The sequence below is a fragment of the Pristiophorus japonicus genome, chromosome 13 (assembly GCF_044704955.1).
Source record: "Pristiophorus japonicus isolate sPriJap1 chromosome 13, sPriJap1.hap1, whole genome shotgun sequence".
Classification (NCBI taxonomy): Eukaryota; Metazoa; Chordata; class Chondrichthyes; family Pristiophoridae; genus Pristiophorus; species Pristiophorus japonicus.
The window spans coordinates 128,229,059-128,247,453 of record NC_091989.1 but is presented as its reverse complement, the minus strand read 5'-3'; the positions used below and the strand labels follow the sequence as shown (position 1 = coordinate 128,247,453).

The following is an 18,395-nucleotide window of genomic DNA, read 5'->3' as shown; positions in this document are numbered from 1 at the left end:
GACAGCCATCTAATGTTAACTAGTAGTTGAGCCTTTGTACACCTTCATCTTTGTGCAATTACTGTAAATAGATTTTGGTGAAAGTTTGATGTCTTTGTGTTTATAAGGAACAGGAAATACAAGTGTTTGGAAGAGAGTTAAGTTCTTTCTGTTTTTCTTAGATCCTTTCATGTAGTCTATTTCAGACTAGTTCACTTCAGCAAGAAAAATCATCAAAAGTCCTTTGAAATTATTGTCTATGTGTTTATTTTATACATATTTGAAATTATATCCTCCTATTATCTGTTTGTATGTCATCATTGGTTTCTCACAGTTAAATGGATTTGATAAAATAGGAGGTGCATGTAGGTGATTAACTTCAAACTGAACAGTGCTTGATACTTTTTATTTTACCAGCAGCTCTGGTGTCTTTTCGCTTCAGGCAAGCAACTGCCTCACATCTACAGATAAAGCATCTTATCTGTCAGCAACACTCATGTGAATTAATCATAATTCAATAGGCTACCTGATCAAGATGCGAGATGCATGTTTTGATAGAACAATCAGATTTGTCTAATCTATCATTAGTTGACAGCTGCTAGAAGCTGAACACTAACTTGGCTTAACACCTGTTTTTGATCAGTTTGCTACAGCCTTACCACGAGGGTACCATCCTTGATTACAGCATGAGATCCAAACGCATCTGCATATTGATGTTTATTACTGAGCAATAATTGGTTTCAGGTTAATACCAATGTGTAATCATCTCTGTTGTAATATGTGAAAGCAATTTTCAGAGCACAATTGTAATACAGTCGTCTTTGTAATTTCCCCAAATAAAAGAGGTAAATAAAACTGTCTGACAAATTTGAAAGATGATTTATGTGAACAGATGTAGTAATTGCTTTGGGCTGGAAGGGTCACTAGGATAGAAGGGAGATAAAATAAGAAAAAAATGCTATAACATAATAAATTACTTGAGGCTGTGTAAAGTCTAGTTGTATCTACTGGCACACACATTGGGCCTTTTTCTTTAAAAAAGGGAGCCCAGTTACATATTTTTAGCAGTTATTTAAAGCACTGCTTGCAGCAGTTAGCTCAATGTGATGGCATAAATGAAAGCTTTCACAGTATATTGACATATTTTCCTTGTTAAGTAATGTTTTTTGGGAAAAGATACAAGATGCAATAATGGCTCCTTTGACTCCGAGTAAAGCTGGAAACACTTCAGTCAACAAGGCCATAACATTGGGGGGGTGGGGGTAACAGAAACACCTGATGTTTTATGGCAGGTAGTACTTGACGTCCATTTAAGAAAGCTGACAAAACCTCAGTTTTCCTGTGGTGACAGTGCAGGTAGAAAATGTGAGCTAAGAATATAACACATTAAAAATTAATGAGGCAGCCTGGCGGCATTGTGGGTTATTGCACTGACCTGCTGCGCCTCAGAGGTCGGAACCAGAGAGTCCCCACATGCTGAGTCCCCTGATCTCAGTTGGAATTCTTAGTTAACTGGAGGCAAGGAGGCAGAATTGGATTGGGAGAGCCAGCCCACTTTGTATATAGCCCAAAATACCAACACTGTTCAGTTACAGCGCTTTTGGGAAAGGTCATGGAAGCAGATTATGGCCAGTTTTCTTTAGCTGGAAATGAAAATGATGAAATGGCTGGTGAAGCCTAACCTAAGGAAGCAAATACATAAAAAGGGACGTAATTGCTTTTAAAGACTTGTGTAAAAACAAGGCCTGTTGCCTTTTAGAAATCTTCTTATTTGCAGATTTTCTTTTTAAAGATTTTTTGTCTTTACATGAATGTACTGCCCTTAACTTCTTTATACCGATTTGAGTTTTTCCATTATATTTGTTTAAAAAAAGGACAAGGTGTGTTTGCAACACTTTTCTTTAAAAAAAACCAGTTAAAACACATCTGCAAAACAAGGACAGAATGTGTTCATTTTATTTGGCCTTCATTATATTTCTGCCATTATAAGTAACTTAACAATTTTCCAAAACAGTGCAAAAACTAAAGTTCCATTGCAACATGCTGTTGTGCCAGCCAACTGCTGTAATAATGGGTTCTGTGCCAATTGTGACACCCAAGTCCACTGGTGCGATAATTTGGCAATTCTTAGTCAAGCAGCAAGGTGGGATTCCTCAAGAGAGGAGTGATTATTCTTGACTAGCACTTAGTCTGCCTTGCCCTCTTTCAAAGCGTGCCTCCTAGAAGCAGCTTTGGCATCAGAAGTTGTAGAGTGTGTAATGCATTTTCCTGTCATTCCAGTTCAAGGAAAATTAATGGAGCTGACCAGTCCTGATTTAGGTGCTGGAGGGTGGGGGAAATAGCAAACGTAGAAGAACAAATAGAAAGCCATAGATTTTTAGAAGCGTGTTACATTTCAAGTATTGCACTGAAGTAGTTTATGTTTTTAATCATTTTTATGATTATATATGTCATTCTTTTTCCAGAACCTAGTGTTAACATTTTTAAAGAGTCACGTCAACACTATTTCATGTTTGTGTAATCTGTAAAGTGAAATCTGATACCCACACTGTTAGTCTAAGTTTCATCGGACTCGTTTGCAGATAAAATTTTAAAATCAGATAGGCTCACAGTCAAGGAATTTCTGAGCTATGAGCAAACTGTTATGACTTTTTGTGTACTTATTAATCTTTACTATAGGGGTGTGTTGCTAACACCTGGGTAATGCCTCTGGCAAGGCATGCAGTAATTTGAAGATGACAAACTGCTTGCTGTTTTGTGATTCGTGTTTGTTACAAATTTTCCACTGCTTTTAGCATGTTTATGTAATGTTTATCATGGTGATGCATACACATTTACAGCAGGACATCAACTCCATCTTTGATAAGTGAGTTGTTCTCTGATACATTGACATGCATTTGTTTTTAGGCACACTGATGCTGAAAACTCTTAACACATATGTATGTACCTTAAACCTTTGTCTTAATGTAATACTAACATGGGATAATGGTAGAATTGAATCTGGATAGATAGAGAAATACATAATTAATTTCCAAAGAAATGGTACAATTAAATCTGGAATTCTATGAAATAGAGATTAAAGATGATTTGTAAATCTTTATACCACAGTCCATGCAATCATTCATTCAGCAGTTCAGTCTAAGAAAACACTTAATGAAAACATTCATTTCACATAAAACTGATTATACTTCTAAAGAGTGTTATTGTCTCTAAGATAAATGTGGCTGTGGATTGACTGACTAAATAAATAATTACTTCAAGTATGTATTTATCAATCCTGAAATGTAGTTTTAAATAACCACGGCTGATATTTTATGTAGCAGGAAAACTATTTGCTTTGTCAAGTGAACCCTTTTTAATGGGTAAGATTGGAGATTAATGGGGCAAACAGCCAGTCAGCTAATAAACAGTATGTGATATTGAACTACAGGCAGTTCCTATATCAAAATGTTAATTCACTTTTTAAAATTATAAATCAAATTATATGATTATTTTCTGTTTTAAAATAGCAAAAAAAGTGCAAACTTCTGTAGAAAATGTCAAGAATCACAGAGTTGACACTTCTATATTCCTTAAATCATTTTAGTCTGAGCATGAACAAATGCATTTTAATTGTTTTACTTTTTAATAATATTCTTATTTGGATGTGGAAATCCTCCTCCAGTTATCAGGAGATCATTTAAATAGCAGAGTCATGGTTAGAGATTTAGGGACCTCACAGCTTACATTAAGACTGATGGACTTTTTAAAATCAATGGTGATGCCTTAAGGGTAAGAATTGTACTGCGCCTCTCCTTGGTGTACGCCAGAAGCACATAGCACAAGATCCCAGCCTGGGATTTTCTATTTAGTAAAGTTAATGAATGGAATATGATGAGCTGGGCGGGTGTAATTTTGTTATATTTGCTATTATTGCATGCTAAGGAGCAATGCAGTGAAATGTTTACCCAGTTTTCAGTCTGCAAAGTAATTCCATGTGATTGTCTGTTGTCTGCTTATCCCATAAAATTCTTCTTAGCTAGCAAGAGTGCTCGAGAGGAAGTGAGGCAACGTTACTAAAAACACCTGGGTGAAACTAAAAGCTTGTAGTCAACTTCACATATATGGAGAAAAACCCCATACAAAAGCCTGACTTCATTCTGTCCTTCCCTGAAGGCACTGACATGCTGGAGCACAGTTCCATCGGTGCGGCGGCATCTAGTACCTGCCCAAATCTTGGAAATTTAGTATGTCAGCAATTCAGCTTGGAAAAGCTAAAGCCCAGCAGGATCTTGTCCTCACCTAATACGCATGCTTTCCAGGAGGAGTCATTAGTTAAAGATCAGGAGTGGGAACCTTAATTTTTTTCCCCACCCTACCCAAGGGATATTGAGGTCAACTGTAGAACCCTGAGTGAAGTCATCCAGATCAGGGATTGAATTTGGAACTCAAAATTGCATTTTTATCTCTTTAGCTCCGCAAACAACTTTTCCTCTTCACACATCTACTCTAACAGAGTTGTGAGGCTGTGCAATTCAATTCCATGACGAGTGCTTGGGGCAGAAACGATGTTGATATTCAAGATTAGATTGGCTAGGTGGATGAAGGAAAAAAAGTTGAAGGGCTATGGGAACAGGGGGGTAAATGTGATTAGAACTATGTGCTCCCATGGAGGGTAACTGCTGACACACACTGGTTAAGCCAAAAGGCCTGTTTCTGTGTTTGCATTTCTAGGTACAGGGCAGACTCCTTTCTGATATATATATATATCTACATATTGAAGAACATTTTCTTCTTCATTCTTTATCTTCCATCACTGGTATCAGTTACATTTGTTCTATTTCCAAAATTAACAGAGAAAGCTTTTGACTTGACATGATTGCATTTTTGACAGCAATCACTCTAATTCCGATGATTTGAAATTTCAATTCACTGACAGGAATCTTTACCTTGGAGTCGGGTTGCGTGCGTGTGGGTTGTGAACCCGATGTCGTGAACAGCGCGTTCTTCAGTCCAACTTTTACTTAATGGTCCCAATTAAACCAGTCATGTGCATTTCCTGGCCTAATTAAATCGAGCGGGTCTGATGCTGCCATCAAGGACTCATTTCCAGTGCCGATATTTAAACCAGCCTTACACTCATCTCATTTGAAGGTTGATGTAGGAGTGAATAAGTTGGTATCCAGAGGTCTGGGTAGAGTTATAAAGCTGATAAAAGCGTGGGTTATGGCGGCGCAAAGCAGAGGGTCATACCAAGATTTAATGGTGCCTCCCTCGATGTTCTAGTGCAGACAGGGAGGCCCTCTTCCCTGGCGATAGGCGCAAAAGACCACAAAAAGGACATGGTTCAAGATCGCACAGGTGGTCAGCAGCAGGGATGTTGTCAGAAGGACGTGGATCCAGTGCAGGAAAAGATTCAATGAGCTCAATAGGTCTGGAAAGGTGAGCGCAAAAAATCCACATTCACCTACATCCTGATGTGCCTGTCACCACAACCCCATCACTTTGCCTTCCCAAGCCTACTCCTGCACATCATGCCTCACACCAACCTACCTTGGAAGTCCACCTATCCCTCTCTGTCTGTGTAAATTCTGACATCCCCATCTGACTAACCACCCCTGACATTCACCATCATCCAAATGCAATCATAGCAAATAACACCACAGAAGAAGGCCATTTGGTAATGTCATGCCACTCCCTCATAGTCACCCTCTACACATATAGCCCATCCATTCCTTACACTCATTCCCTCACTCTCCCTCAAAGTTCTCTTCTTTCCCTCCTTGCAGGAGAAGAGAGCCCACAACAATAGAGTGAGGCAGAGAATCGGAGGTGGCCCTCCAGTCTTCAGTCAATTCACTCCAGCAGACGAGGAGGCCCAGGAGATCGCTGGAGTTGCAGAGCTGCTGGCAGTCGGAGATGGAAATGGGAGACATCGCAGCAACTTGGTGACAGAATTACATCTCATACTCAAGGTGACTGATGTCAGCAGCCAGTGAATTTTCATCATGTGCATAATGGTATCATTATCCATTCTTAATACAACATTTCTAATTCATCTCTTTACTCTCCCACAGATGCATCAAGTGCCCCCCCCCCCACCCTGACCCAACTATCCAGTCACAGGAGGAAGACGACTCCTTAGAGGAAGGTCCAGCCTCTTAAGGGTGCAGCGTCAGCAGACCCAAGCGCACCCAGCACCAGCGCAGATACACACACTTCGGTGGGTCTTACGTGAGATATTAATGTTGTCACCGGGTGTCTCACATCACAAGTGAGCAAGAGCAGATGGTGTTGACAGGGACAGCAGTGGACAAACTCTGCTCAGCTGCATGCAGATGCTGCGCCTCGGGGGGCCATCGAAAAAGAGGGTGATCCTGGAGGGGCAGCAACAATTGCATGAGGCTCTGGCAGTCTGTAAATGTGCAGGGAATGGAGGAGTCCATCTCCAACATGAGCACCATCATCTTGCAGCGAGATGGCGACGGTGTGCTCTTCCATGGAAAGGATGGCCATCTACATGTAGCAGCTCATGTACCAGTCACACGAGAACATTCTTGCTTTGAACAGATGACAGACGCTCATAAACCTCATCTTGCGGAGGGATATAAATGTAGACTTGGGCATTCATCGCCCCACTGATGTACAGCAAGTGCTCTCCGGCTCCTTGCTAGTAGAGAAGTGCAGGTGGCCCATGAGAGGAATAATGGTGAGAGGGGACATGGAAGTGGGGGCGCCTCTCAAAGTGCTCATACTTCTCCCCTGTTGTCTTCCCCTCAGTCAGAGCCTACATGCTTCCTCGGATCACAATGAGCGAGTCTGCCCCTGCACTGTTGCAGGAGGAGCAGTCTTTGGCGGAGCCCTCACATGCTCCAAATCCCAGAGGACGTCCGCCAAAAGTGTCGGAGCAGTCACAGCAGGAAGTGAGCAGCCTGCCTCCACCTCTGCTGAAGCCACATGGGTAGCACCTCATAGAAGCACTCGGAAAAGAAAAAAGACACAATCCAAATGCTCAAGAGTATGCACATGGGTGTATGAACAAATATTAGTGATAAGTTTCAGTTATATTTATGACACAGATAAATGTATTTCTTTGCACCACTTTCCAGTGTTGTCCATTCTTTCCTGCTACCTGGGAAGTGGCTTTGTCACTTGGAATGAATGGTGAGACATTACTTAACCTCGAGCAATGGAGGGTTTGGGTGAGAGGAATGGCTTGGTCATTGTAGGAATGCTTTATGGTGTTGTTGGCGTTTGTGGGGAGCGGGAGGACTTAGTACAGCATGTTGCAGCCATATGGGTGCATTGGAGCAAGTTAATTAAATCTGGCGATTATGAGGGCATCCTCGGCCTGCCGAGCAGCAATGTGTGCCACTGTTGGTGTCATCTCTACCTCAGGTTCCTCCTCCTCCTCCTCTGAAGAGGCTGTGTGCTCTGTGCCTTGCTCCTCCGGCAGCTCCAGTCCTCGCTGCTGCACTATGTTGTTCAGCGCACAGTAAACAATGATGATTCTGGAGACCCTGGCAGGTGCACATTAAAAGGCTCCTCCAGATCTGTGAACGCATCTATGACACATCCGGTGGATATATGCCTTTCATTATAGCATTCCTCGGCCTACGTACTTGGCCTCCTCAAGGGTGTCATGACCCATGTCTTCAGTGAATAGCCCTTGTCTCCAATCAGTCAGCCAGTAAATCTGTTGGAGATGTGAAGAGCTAAGGAAGGATGGACTGGTGCAGGACAAAAGAGTCTTGACAGTTTCTAGTCATGACGATCATTTTATGATGGCAGATGAGCTGCACATTGAGGGTGTGGAAGTCCTTGCAGTTCACAATAATTCCTGGGTGATGTGGAGGTGCCTTGATGGCCACATGTGTGCAGTCGATGATGCCTTGCACCTGTGGGAAGCCAGACAGAGCGGCAAAGCCGAGTGCCCACTCAATAACACTGGCTTCATCAGTGGCAAAGTGTACATAATTGGCTGATTGTTAAACTTGGCATCGGTCACCTGGGTGATGCATCTGTGGGCAACCGTCTGTGAGATCCTGCAAATGTCTGCTGCAGATCCCTGGAAGGAGTCTGAGGCGAAGAAGTTGAGGGCAGTGGTGACTTTGACAGCCACTGGTAAGGCATGTCCACCAGATCCTCTGGGCAACAGATCTTGTTCCAGTGAGCTACAAATGTCTATGAGACCTGACGCGATAGCCTGAGCCTCCTGAAGCACTGCTGCTCAGTCATGTCCAGGAAACCTATCCTCTGCCTGTATACCCTGTTGGGGGGTATCGCCTCCGGCGCGGTGCTCTCCTGTGGAGCATCAGGTCGTTGAGGAGCAGGCTGCTGTTGTGGATGCTGCTGCTGCCGTTGTTATGGTTGCTGGTGTTGCTGGTGTTGTTGGCGCTGGGTCTCATCTCAATCTGATTCTGAAGTCCAAGGTGAGACAGCATAAGCAGCACTGATGCTGATGTAATAGCTGGTAGGTAAAGTGGAGATCAGAGGCGCAATCCCTCAATGTTGTGATAATGACTAGCAATGTGGTGAGAGTGGCTTCCAAGGTTGCAGAAATGACCTGCAAACTGCTGACAGCTAAATCTCTGCAGAAAATGGAGTCAGCAAGAGCCAAATAATCAGGTGTAACGTGGGAGCATTTATGTCTTTTTCCCAGCTCTCAATTAATGCACTTGCTCAATGACCACTGAGCTTCCACCTCCCTTCATAGAGTTCCCGAGGTGCGTGAATCCCGAGCTCCAGAAGTTAAAGCCAAAAGCTGCTGTTAAAAACCCTCTTAAGTGTCTCTCGACAAGCATTTAAGTACTTGAATGAGGTTGCCGGCCTCTCTGAGGGGGTCCATGACTTGCCTCCAAACGCACCCGAGTCAAATGCGGAAGTCGGCAGGATAACAGTGGGTTCAATTTCCACGAATTTAACTGCCGACCTGCCCCCAAACCCACACTCGCGGCACCAGAAAAATTCTGGACAATATTTTTATAGAAATTCTTATTCTTATTAGGTTGTGGATGCAATAAAATGTAGCAACTGCGAATAGGCTAGTTGCAGGCAAGGACAATAAAAAGAGGTTTCAATGATTGGGACAGCAGTAATGGAACAATCTTTAATTTTTGGAAGCGATTAGATTAGAAATTTCAGGTTTATAGTCATTAACTTCTTGGGGTTTCAGCACTCAGCAATTCTCCTGATGTAGAGAGGTGAGATGTGGGAAGTCTGACAGAGACTTGGGCTGACATCAGAGAAGTCTGTGTGAGTGCTAGAACTGTAGAAGATGCTCGTCTGCTCGTCTTAATGTATTGGGAGATTGGGCTCAAGACTGGAAAATTATGTATAATTTAGATAAGTGCAGTGTTATGCATGTGGGCAGGGCAAATGCTCAACAGTCATACACCTTCCAGGGAAAGGCATTAAAGATGTTGGAGATAGAAAGAGATTTGGGCATTCTAGTGCATACATCTTTAAAGGTACAAGAGCAATGCCGTGTAGCGATGGCTAGAGCAAATAGGGTGTTGGGGTGTATCCATAGGACAATTGAGTATAAGTTGAGGCATACTGTTTTGTCCTTGTACAAGACCTTAATCAGGCCGCACTTGGAATACTGTGTCCAGTTTTGGTCTCCTCACATGGCGGATGATATTGAAGCTCTGGAAAGGGTGCAGAAGAGGGCCACTAGACTAATTCCAAGTCTAAAGCATCTTAGTTATCAAGATAGGCTAAAAGATTTGGGACTCTATACCTTAGAGCATCTTAGACTTATGGGGGATCTGATTGAGTTTTATAAGATAATGAAGGGAATAGACGGTGTACCAGCTGACAGTTTATATCAATTAAATAGGTTAGGCAGGACCAGGGATCACAAATTTAAGATGTATAAGGCTAGATGTAGGTTAGACATCAGGAGAACAGAAGGTAGGTACTGCAGGGAATTCAAGGTCAGAGTGATCTCCTGGACTAGTTTCGATCACCTCGATGGGTCAGAGAGGAATTTCCCAGATTTTTTTCCCCAAATTGGCTTGGATTTTTAATTTGTTTTTTTGCCTCTCCCAGGAGATCATATGGTTTGGGGTGGGATGGAGTGTATATGTTGTGATACACAAGCTATCGCAATTGTGTGGGACAGGCTCGATGGACCAGATGGTCTTTACCTGTCCGTCATTATTCGTATGATCGTAAGTCAGTACAGTGTCCTCAGATGGCTGAGCACTGCAGCAAGTTAGATACACAAATTTGATGCTATCATGCACATCATTAAGAACATCAGGAAAAGCATACAAAATATATTACAATCCTGGGCAAATTGAATATTGCTAATAATAGCAACAATATTCAATTTGTTAGTTTGGCTCAGGTGGTAGCACTCTTGTCTCTGGGTCAGAAGGTTATGGCTTGAGCTCATAATCTAGGCTGGCATTCCTAAGCAGTAATGAGGGTGTCGTGGAGTGTCAGAATTACCATCATTTGGAAGAGATGTTAAATCAAGGTCCTGTATGCCTGTTCCAGTGGTTTAGGTACATGTTAAAAATTCATGAGGAAGAGCTGAAGTTCTCCCAGTGTCCTACCTAGAATTCTTCTCTCATCCAATAGCATCACAAAAAAAATTAACTGTCATTCATTTCATTGTTGCTGCAGACAGCTGCTGAGTTTGCCTACATAACAGTGAATGTTGAGAAGTGCTCTGAGACATTTTGATATGATCAGAAGGTGATAGTAAACATTTTTATTTGCATTTATAATAGAGGAAATATCCCAAACCTGCAGCCTCCATTGAGACTCATGACTACATTATCGGACACCTTGATGGAGGTAGTCACTGAGGCTGACTGAAGTTGAAACAACTAACACAATGAATTAGAACCCCTGAAGTTTGAACTGATGCAGGATGTCATGGTCTTACATGTATTCTTAGTGGTCTTCCCCTCATCCTGCCTTGGTGTGCCTGATTTGCTCATGGTATGTAGTGAATAACTTCATATAAATATGAAAAATAATTATATATTTCTATAATAAAATGATCCCTTCTCTGTAAAACTGCTCACTTGGTTTTCTAGGCTAAGAACTGAAAAATAAAAAACTTGCCCATTTGTTGGGAATAATCTTAAGATTGATGCCCTCAACAATAGCGTTAAACAAATATCCTAACTACTGCATGACCTATAAAACCCAAAGCAGTCTAGCCTAGACAATGAGGACACTTCTTGAAACACACACGTCTCAGTGCTCCACACAAGTGTTCTGTGATGAATATATAGTTGGATTATTTACTGCTTGGGAATTTGAATTGATTAATACAGCAATATATTTTATTTAAATACTGTTTAGCTGTTCTCTGTCGGAGGCTATGTTCTAACTCTTATGTCAGCATTCTAAACCTGCAGAAAATGGGATTCGTTTAAAGTGGCTTTTGAGGTAAAATATTTAGAACATCATTGTTGATGTATGGCAATACAGCTTTACTGCTTGGCATCATTTCTTATCCTGTTTAAATGATTACTGACACTGTGGTGATACATTAATATAAATCTGTAATGTGCACTGATGACAAACTACACGGTTGGAAGACCATGTAATCTCTCTGCAATTAATTAAAGTGTTTGCAGGTTTTTCACAAGCCAGATGCCTCTGTATTACTGAAATAATGCTGCTGTCACTATCAAAAATGAACATCAGAAACAACTAAGATGCTTAAACACTAAAAATACTGTGAGGATTTTTATTATTTTATTTGATCGGAAATGTTACTCTTGACTCAAAACTACAACATCGCAGATTTATGTCAATGATATGTCTTTTAATGGTCAACAAAAAGTAGATTAAAAAATAGTGTCATAAATCAGATTAACTCACAGACTTTACAGATTTTAAATGTCCCTTTAAAACATAAAAGCAAGCCTGCGTACCTCTGCTGATGGGTTATAACAGCCGTGCACCGTGCTATGCTTTAATATGCTTTCCCAAAAAAATGAGTATCAACTAGTATATGATGTAAACAATTTGCTTTTTGTTATAGTTACAAAATACAAGCTTCGTAGAATGATTTGAAGTGATATCGTCTTTAGAATCTGGCACTGAACTGAACAAATCTGTCAACAGTGCACTTGCCAGAACAGCACTTGTCATTAACTCTACTTACTCTTTTGTTAGAAATGGAATTATTATCAATTGTATGGGCCTGTGTTTTGACCACAGAAAGGGTACTCTCAAATTAACTTTCACTGTTTGTTCTTCTGTTCTAGCTTTCTCATCAAAAGCATATCCCATAGCTACTGATGCTAAAAAATAGATTGCCTTTTTTTTAGTTTGTTCCCCACTTCGTAGTCTGTCTGAAGTTAAGATATTTATCTGTGACATTCTTAGTGCTTCACTCCAATTTGATTAAGTATATTTTAGCACTGTTTAATGAGTTTTCTGCAAAACTGGATGCAGGCTAATAATGAATGCTTCAGAGCCCCCTTAACAGCTGCTTTGGAGCCCAGATTGCTGCCAGTTCACAAGGCCTTTGCTGTGAATTGTTAGATTCTGGAGCTAATTAATTAATAGTTACAAAATCTCCATATTTCAAACTACAGATCTGTTGTTGATGCTATAGTGCACTCTTTGGAAGTATTGTGCATTTTTCACTGAAGAAGATTATCAATATATTTGTCACCAAATGAACTGTTATCATTTTAGTTGGGGCTACAAAGTGTAGTAGATTGTGATACTGGTCTCGATTTTCCTCCAAATTACCACCCGTTTTGGAAAACAGAATGAAGTGGGTTCGTAGAGACTATCATCTCAAATCTGCTACAAAAAGTCTGCACCTTAATTATCTTTCCAAAAAGCACTAAACCCCTTAAGGACCACCAGGAGACTAATCCAGTTCATGTAAATAAGGTTGTGGGGCGTGACTAACCTTTCCGACCTATTTCCCGCAACATCCGCCTATATAGCTATATAAGTAGCGGTAGGAGCTGCGGGATGGTATCCATGAGGTGGACACCCCATTGAGCAGGTCACTTTGTGTGCTGTGACTGAAGGCTGGTGTTACTTTGCTTGCATATCAATCTCTTTAATACTTTAGGAGTTCAGTCAGGACTTTTGATGTTAATTTCATCCTCGGCTGCTCGGATGCTTGCCTGCAAATGTGGCTGCATCTTGGCTTTCTTCTCCCTTCATTTTTGTCTGTCAGTTCATAGTCTCTTCTCCCTTCAGACTTGGCAAAGGCTTCCAATGGATTCAGATATGCTTTAGCTTCTTCAAAGGCTTTCAGAATTATCAACCACACATTCTGTCATTCCGCTTTAATTGTCTCACTTCCCCTTAAATTTCATTTACATACAATTTTTCACTCCACCACCAGTTCGATCCCTTCATCCATCCAAAGTTACGCTCAAAGTTGTGCAACTGAGTCAGTAGCCTTACTGCTTCAATAAAACCGATGCGCAATTTTACAGGAGCAGGCTAATTTGTTTATTTTGGGTGGATGGAAAATATGTGGCTGGCCTACCTTTGGTGCAGCTGCAGCACCCGCCTGTTACCCATGCAAATCAGGGTCCTAATATTCCAGTTACAACCTGGATTGCAATTTTAAGAGACACATGTGATGGAGCCTGTGCTAAAAGGCACCGCTGCTGAATGCTTAGGAAATGGCCACAAAATCTTTTACACTTATATTTTTGTGAGGACGGACGGAGCAGGGGTGCTCCTCCTGGGTCCCCACAAATACTGCGGGCTGCTGCTGACCTGGGCTCTTTCCCCCTCGATCTCGCTCCCTGCACCTGCCACCGGCATGCCAGCTGGCCGACATTCTTGTTGACCAAAATCGACGAACTGCCTCAGGATGGCCATTTGACATCCGCAGCTCGTCGATAGGATTCAGTTGAGGCCCGGGCCTCAAAATCACAGCAGCCTCTTCATTGCCAAAATGGGTGGGCAGCTGGCTTGCTCCAGTGGTTGGCCACCCAAAAGTTTAAATTTTACTGTTATATTTTTAAGTCCAGCTAAAATCCGCATTGGCCGCTAAGGCCTAGATTGTGCCTTTAGCGGAAAAATCTAAACTCCTGTTTTTTAATACCAGACTATTATACCGTGTAATGCACAGTGTTTTATTGTATTATAGCTGGTAGAGTGCTGAGCACAAGGACCAGGTGACCCCTGGTCTGTGCTGTGCTAGTTGAATTCAGTCAGCGTGTTGTTGGGAGTGTTGTACCTGTAATTGGTTTCACTGCCTGTAGTATATTCATCCAGACACTAGAGGGTGAACTAGTAATGTTCTGTTGAATTGCATAACTTTAAGGACAATTGCTGCAAATTAAGACAAACACCACATTTTGATGATGAGGTTGGTTCAAGAATATTGGTTCAAGAATCATGGATACTTTAGGAGGAATTAAAAGAAAGTTCAGGAATCATAAATAGGATTAATTAACAACAACTTGCATTTATATAGCACCTTTAATTAGGAAACCATCCCAAGGCACATCACAGGAGCATAATCAGATATAAATTAACACCAAGCCAAAGGAGTGACGAAAAGCTTGGTTAATGAGGTAAGTTTTAAAGATGGTTTTAAATGATAAGAGAGAGGTTTAGGGAAGGAATTCCAGAACTTAGGAACAAGATAACTGAAGGCACAGATGCCAGCGGGGAGGGGGGGGTGGGGCTGGAGCTGGAGCTGGAGGGGGGAAGTGACGGGATTGGGGTGTTAATATGGAGTCTTTGCTTAGTTGTAGGCCTGTATAAGTTTGTAATGAGTCAATAACCACAGATCCGATGTATCCCATATATCTATAATCTATCAACTTCTCAAAGCAATTCTACAAATAATAGGGTTTCAGGTTTGCTCCATATACCCCCATTCAACCTATAAAATGATCCTACTTCAGTTCCCTCAAGGTGGGAGAAATGGATGAAATTGTTTTAAGTGCCATGACAGATTTTGATATCACTAATATTATGCAAAAGAGAGTTATGCTTTTGCCTTATGAGGAAGAACATTTGCAAAATATATTTAGCATGTTATCCGATGCAGGAAATGATACCGACTATGATAAGGGTAAGAATGCTATAAGTGATCATTTCACTTCCAAGTAAAATACAACATATGAATCAATCATATTTTGATGGGCTGCACAACACAAGAATAAATCTGTAGACTATTTTTTACGCACACTTGCATCAATAAGCAACAAAATGTAATTTTACTGATGCAGGTTGTGAAATCAAAACACAGATTGTAGAAGGATGTTTGTTTAATATGTTGTGCCCTGCAGTCTGGAAGAAAGATCACATCTTCGGGAAGTTGTCAGAACCAGCCAGAACTTTTGATCTTACCGAATGTCGTGCGGCAGTTGCGGAAATTAAACAACAGGTCTCTATCAACCAATTCACGTCAACTACAGACCACTTCCTGACAAGACAAAACCACAGTCGAGCCAGGTCAATTCCAATATGTGTTTTACTACAGTAGAAGTTACCCCGACACCCTTGTTGGTTGGCCAGGGAAGGACAGAGAATGTTGTGCAGGCAAGAAACAAAATCACTTCTCCTGGTGCTGCCAGTTATCAAAATTTCATACAAAAATATCTCAGGAAAAAAGATTGCCCATGTATAGATCCACATAAAATATAGTCAGTCAAAATATGATCATGCTGTACTTCAGATCATGCAGTTGCTATCTAGTGACATGCTTATTTAGCTGTTAATAGGCCAATGGAGATCTATGTCGATACAAGCCTTGTGGATATAAGCGCGTTCCTATGCAAAAAGATGCTCTTTATACAGTGAGACTTATCATCCATGTCAATCGCTGGCTCCATTCCATGAAGTAGCATTGAGTGTGGTGCATTCCCAATTATATGAGCTGTACAGTGATTTCACCAGTATATCTGTGGTAAACAATTTGTGGTGCTTACAGATCACCGACCTTAGATCCCCACATTCTCTAAGCCCCATATGCTGTAAACCTTCTAGGATCGAGCCCAAGTTGCTGCAAGTTTACCCTCATGACATGATTTTAACTATCATCCTAGATCTGATAACCTGCTAACCACATGTCATGACAGCCAGATCCTGGAAATGCCACAAGTCATTAGACGGAGTGAGCTGAGGAATTCATTTAATTTTGTAGCTCAACATTCTGCACCTAAGGCAATCACTACAACTGGCATCAAGCAAGCTACACAACAGGATCTTGCTCTGCAAGCAGCCATCCAATGTTTACAGATAAATCAATGGCACCAGTTGAAAGCTAACTACTGGCAGATGTGGCTGGTTTACCATGATCAATCTGTCACTGAGGATGACTATTCTAAGCAGTGAGGATGTAGTCATCTTAATGGAGCCACAGGGTTTAAATGATACCTTTCTCCCATGTTGGCTATCAAGGGACCATCAAAGACAGATCCGCCTCCTCATAATCAAGGTGTGGTTTCCTGGGATAAACAATAAGGTAGAAGAACCTATTAAAATACAGGTGCAGCGCCTAAAATCCGGAACCCTCGGGACTGAGGCCGTTCTGGATTCTGGGCTATTCCAGACTTTCGATTTGTTTTCTGACGTCACGAATCTGAAAACACCCGAGCCCAGGTTCGGGTATTTCCAGATTTCGGAATGTCAGAACGGGGGGTGGGGTTGGGGGAGGGATTCCTACCGAAGAGTTGTTTGGGCCGTTTGGCCCCGCCGAGGAGGATGTCATCAGGCAGGCACGGCCGAGCAGGTTGTCGGGTGGGCCCCGCTGAGGTGTTCAGGTGCTCCGGCCCCGCCAAGATTGTTGTCGGGCGGGGCCCCCGCCGAGGAAGATGTTGTCGAGCCCGGCCCCGCCGAGGATGTTGTTGGGCGGGGTCCCACGTAGGAGGTATTTGGGCAGGGCCCCGTGGAGGAGGTCGTCAGATGGGTTGGCGAGGAGGTCCCGAAGTAAGGGTAGTGGCGGTGGGGCGAGGCGAGCGGTGGCAAGGCAAGGCCCGAGGCCAGGCAGTTAGTGGGACCCCGAGGTCATTAGTGTCGTCAGGTCCGGATTCCGGAACATTTTACGGATTCTGAACGACCCTGCCACCGTTCGGTCTGGATTCTGGAACATTCTGGATTCCGGAACTCCGAATTCTCGATGCTGCACCTGTATGATAATGTACAAGAGTCGCATTCAGGTTCAAGCCGCATTCCAGGACTTGAACACATAATCCAGGCTGACACTTCAGGGCTGCATTGTCGGAGGTGCTGTCTTTTGAATAAGGTGTTATAATATCAGGTGAGTGCAAAAGATCCCATGACATTATTCAATGAGGAGCAGGTAGGTTCGGGTGTCCTAGCCAACTTTTGACCATGTCAGCTGTGGCTCAGTGGGTAGCACACTTGCCTCTGAGTCAGAAGGTTGTGGGTTCAAATTCCACTGCAGGAACTTGAGCACATAAATCTAGGCTGACATGCCAGTGCAGTACTGAGGGAGTGCTGCACTGCTGGAGGTGACGTTAAACCAAGGTCCCATTTGTTCTCTCAGATAGACGTAAAAGACCCCAAGGCACTAATTCGAAGAAGAGCAGGGGAGACGTCCAGTGGTCGTGAAAGGCGCTATATAAATGCAAGTCTTTCTCTTTTTTCTTTCAACCAACACCACTAAAAACAGAGTAACTGAACATTTAACTTACTGCTATTTGTGGGACTTGTGCAAACTGGATGCATGGTCTACAGAACAACAATGACTATACTTCAAAAGTAACATTGGTTGTGAAACGCTTTGGGATGTCTTTTTATTTGCTGTTGGTCAATGTAAAGAAAAGGAGGGATGGAGTATATTTATCTAGACATTAGGGGGTGAAATTACCCCTTTTATTGACAGAAATTAGCGCCTCTCGAAGGCGCTAATGGGGCACAAAATGGTTTTTGCAAAAATTGCCCTACACGGAATTGGGCGGGCATTTTGCAGATGCGTTCCTGCCAGGAGCGCCCCACTGGACTGTGGGCAGTAATGATGACATAATCGACGTGCGCATCGCCCCCTTGCCGTCCCGGAGGTTCAATTGCCCATGCAACCTATCTTAGCACCTGCCGATGACAGCTTCAGCTGTCGAGTTGCAGCTAAGAAATAGATGGAGCAGCGCTAATTAAAGGCGCCATCTTGGAAACAATTTTCTGTCAGCCATTACTTTTTTCTGCTTTCCAACAGCTGGGCAGAGTGGCTGGTGGACAGATAGCAGCGGTTTTTACCTCAATGAGTCTTCTGCCTCCTAACTATTCCCCTGTTGTAACTTGAAATCTGCCCTGAGTTTTACAGGGCATAGTTAGCTTTACGGAGGCTGTGCTGGTACGCGACCTCCTGCTCCGAAGTCACTGTCGGAGGATGTTTAGACAAAGACAAAGGCACCGCCAATTACAAAGAGAAGGGGAGGGAAAGACAAAGAGAGGGAGCACTATAGGGAGAGACACAGACAAAGGCAGGCAGCAGCACGGAGAACCAG

The 18,395-nt window shown here is 42.5% G+C and overlaps 1 protein-coding gene across 5 annotated transcripts in view; it reads left to right on the top strand.

Annotated features, from left to right (window-relative positions):
• fto (FTO alpha-ketoglutarate dependent dioxygenase) overlaps nt 1-18,395 on the top strand; it is a 494,305-nt gene that overhangs the window by 327,790 nt on the left and 148,120 nt on the right. The window contains exon 10 of one of the 5 annotated variants that reach the window (XM_070897994.1): nt 400-722. The exons of the other annotated variants lie outside the window; for them this stretch is intronic. The gene's annotated coding sequence lies outside the window, so the exon portion shown is untranslated. Of the gene's footprint in view, nt 1-399; nt 723-18,395 lie in introns of those variants that run through there. 5 annotated transcript variants of the gene reach the window in all.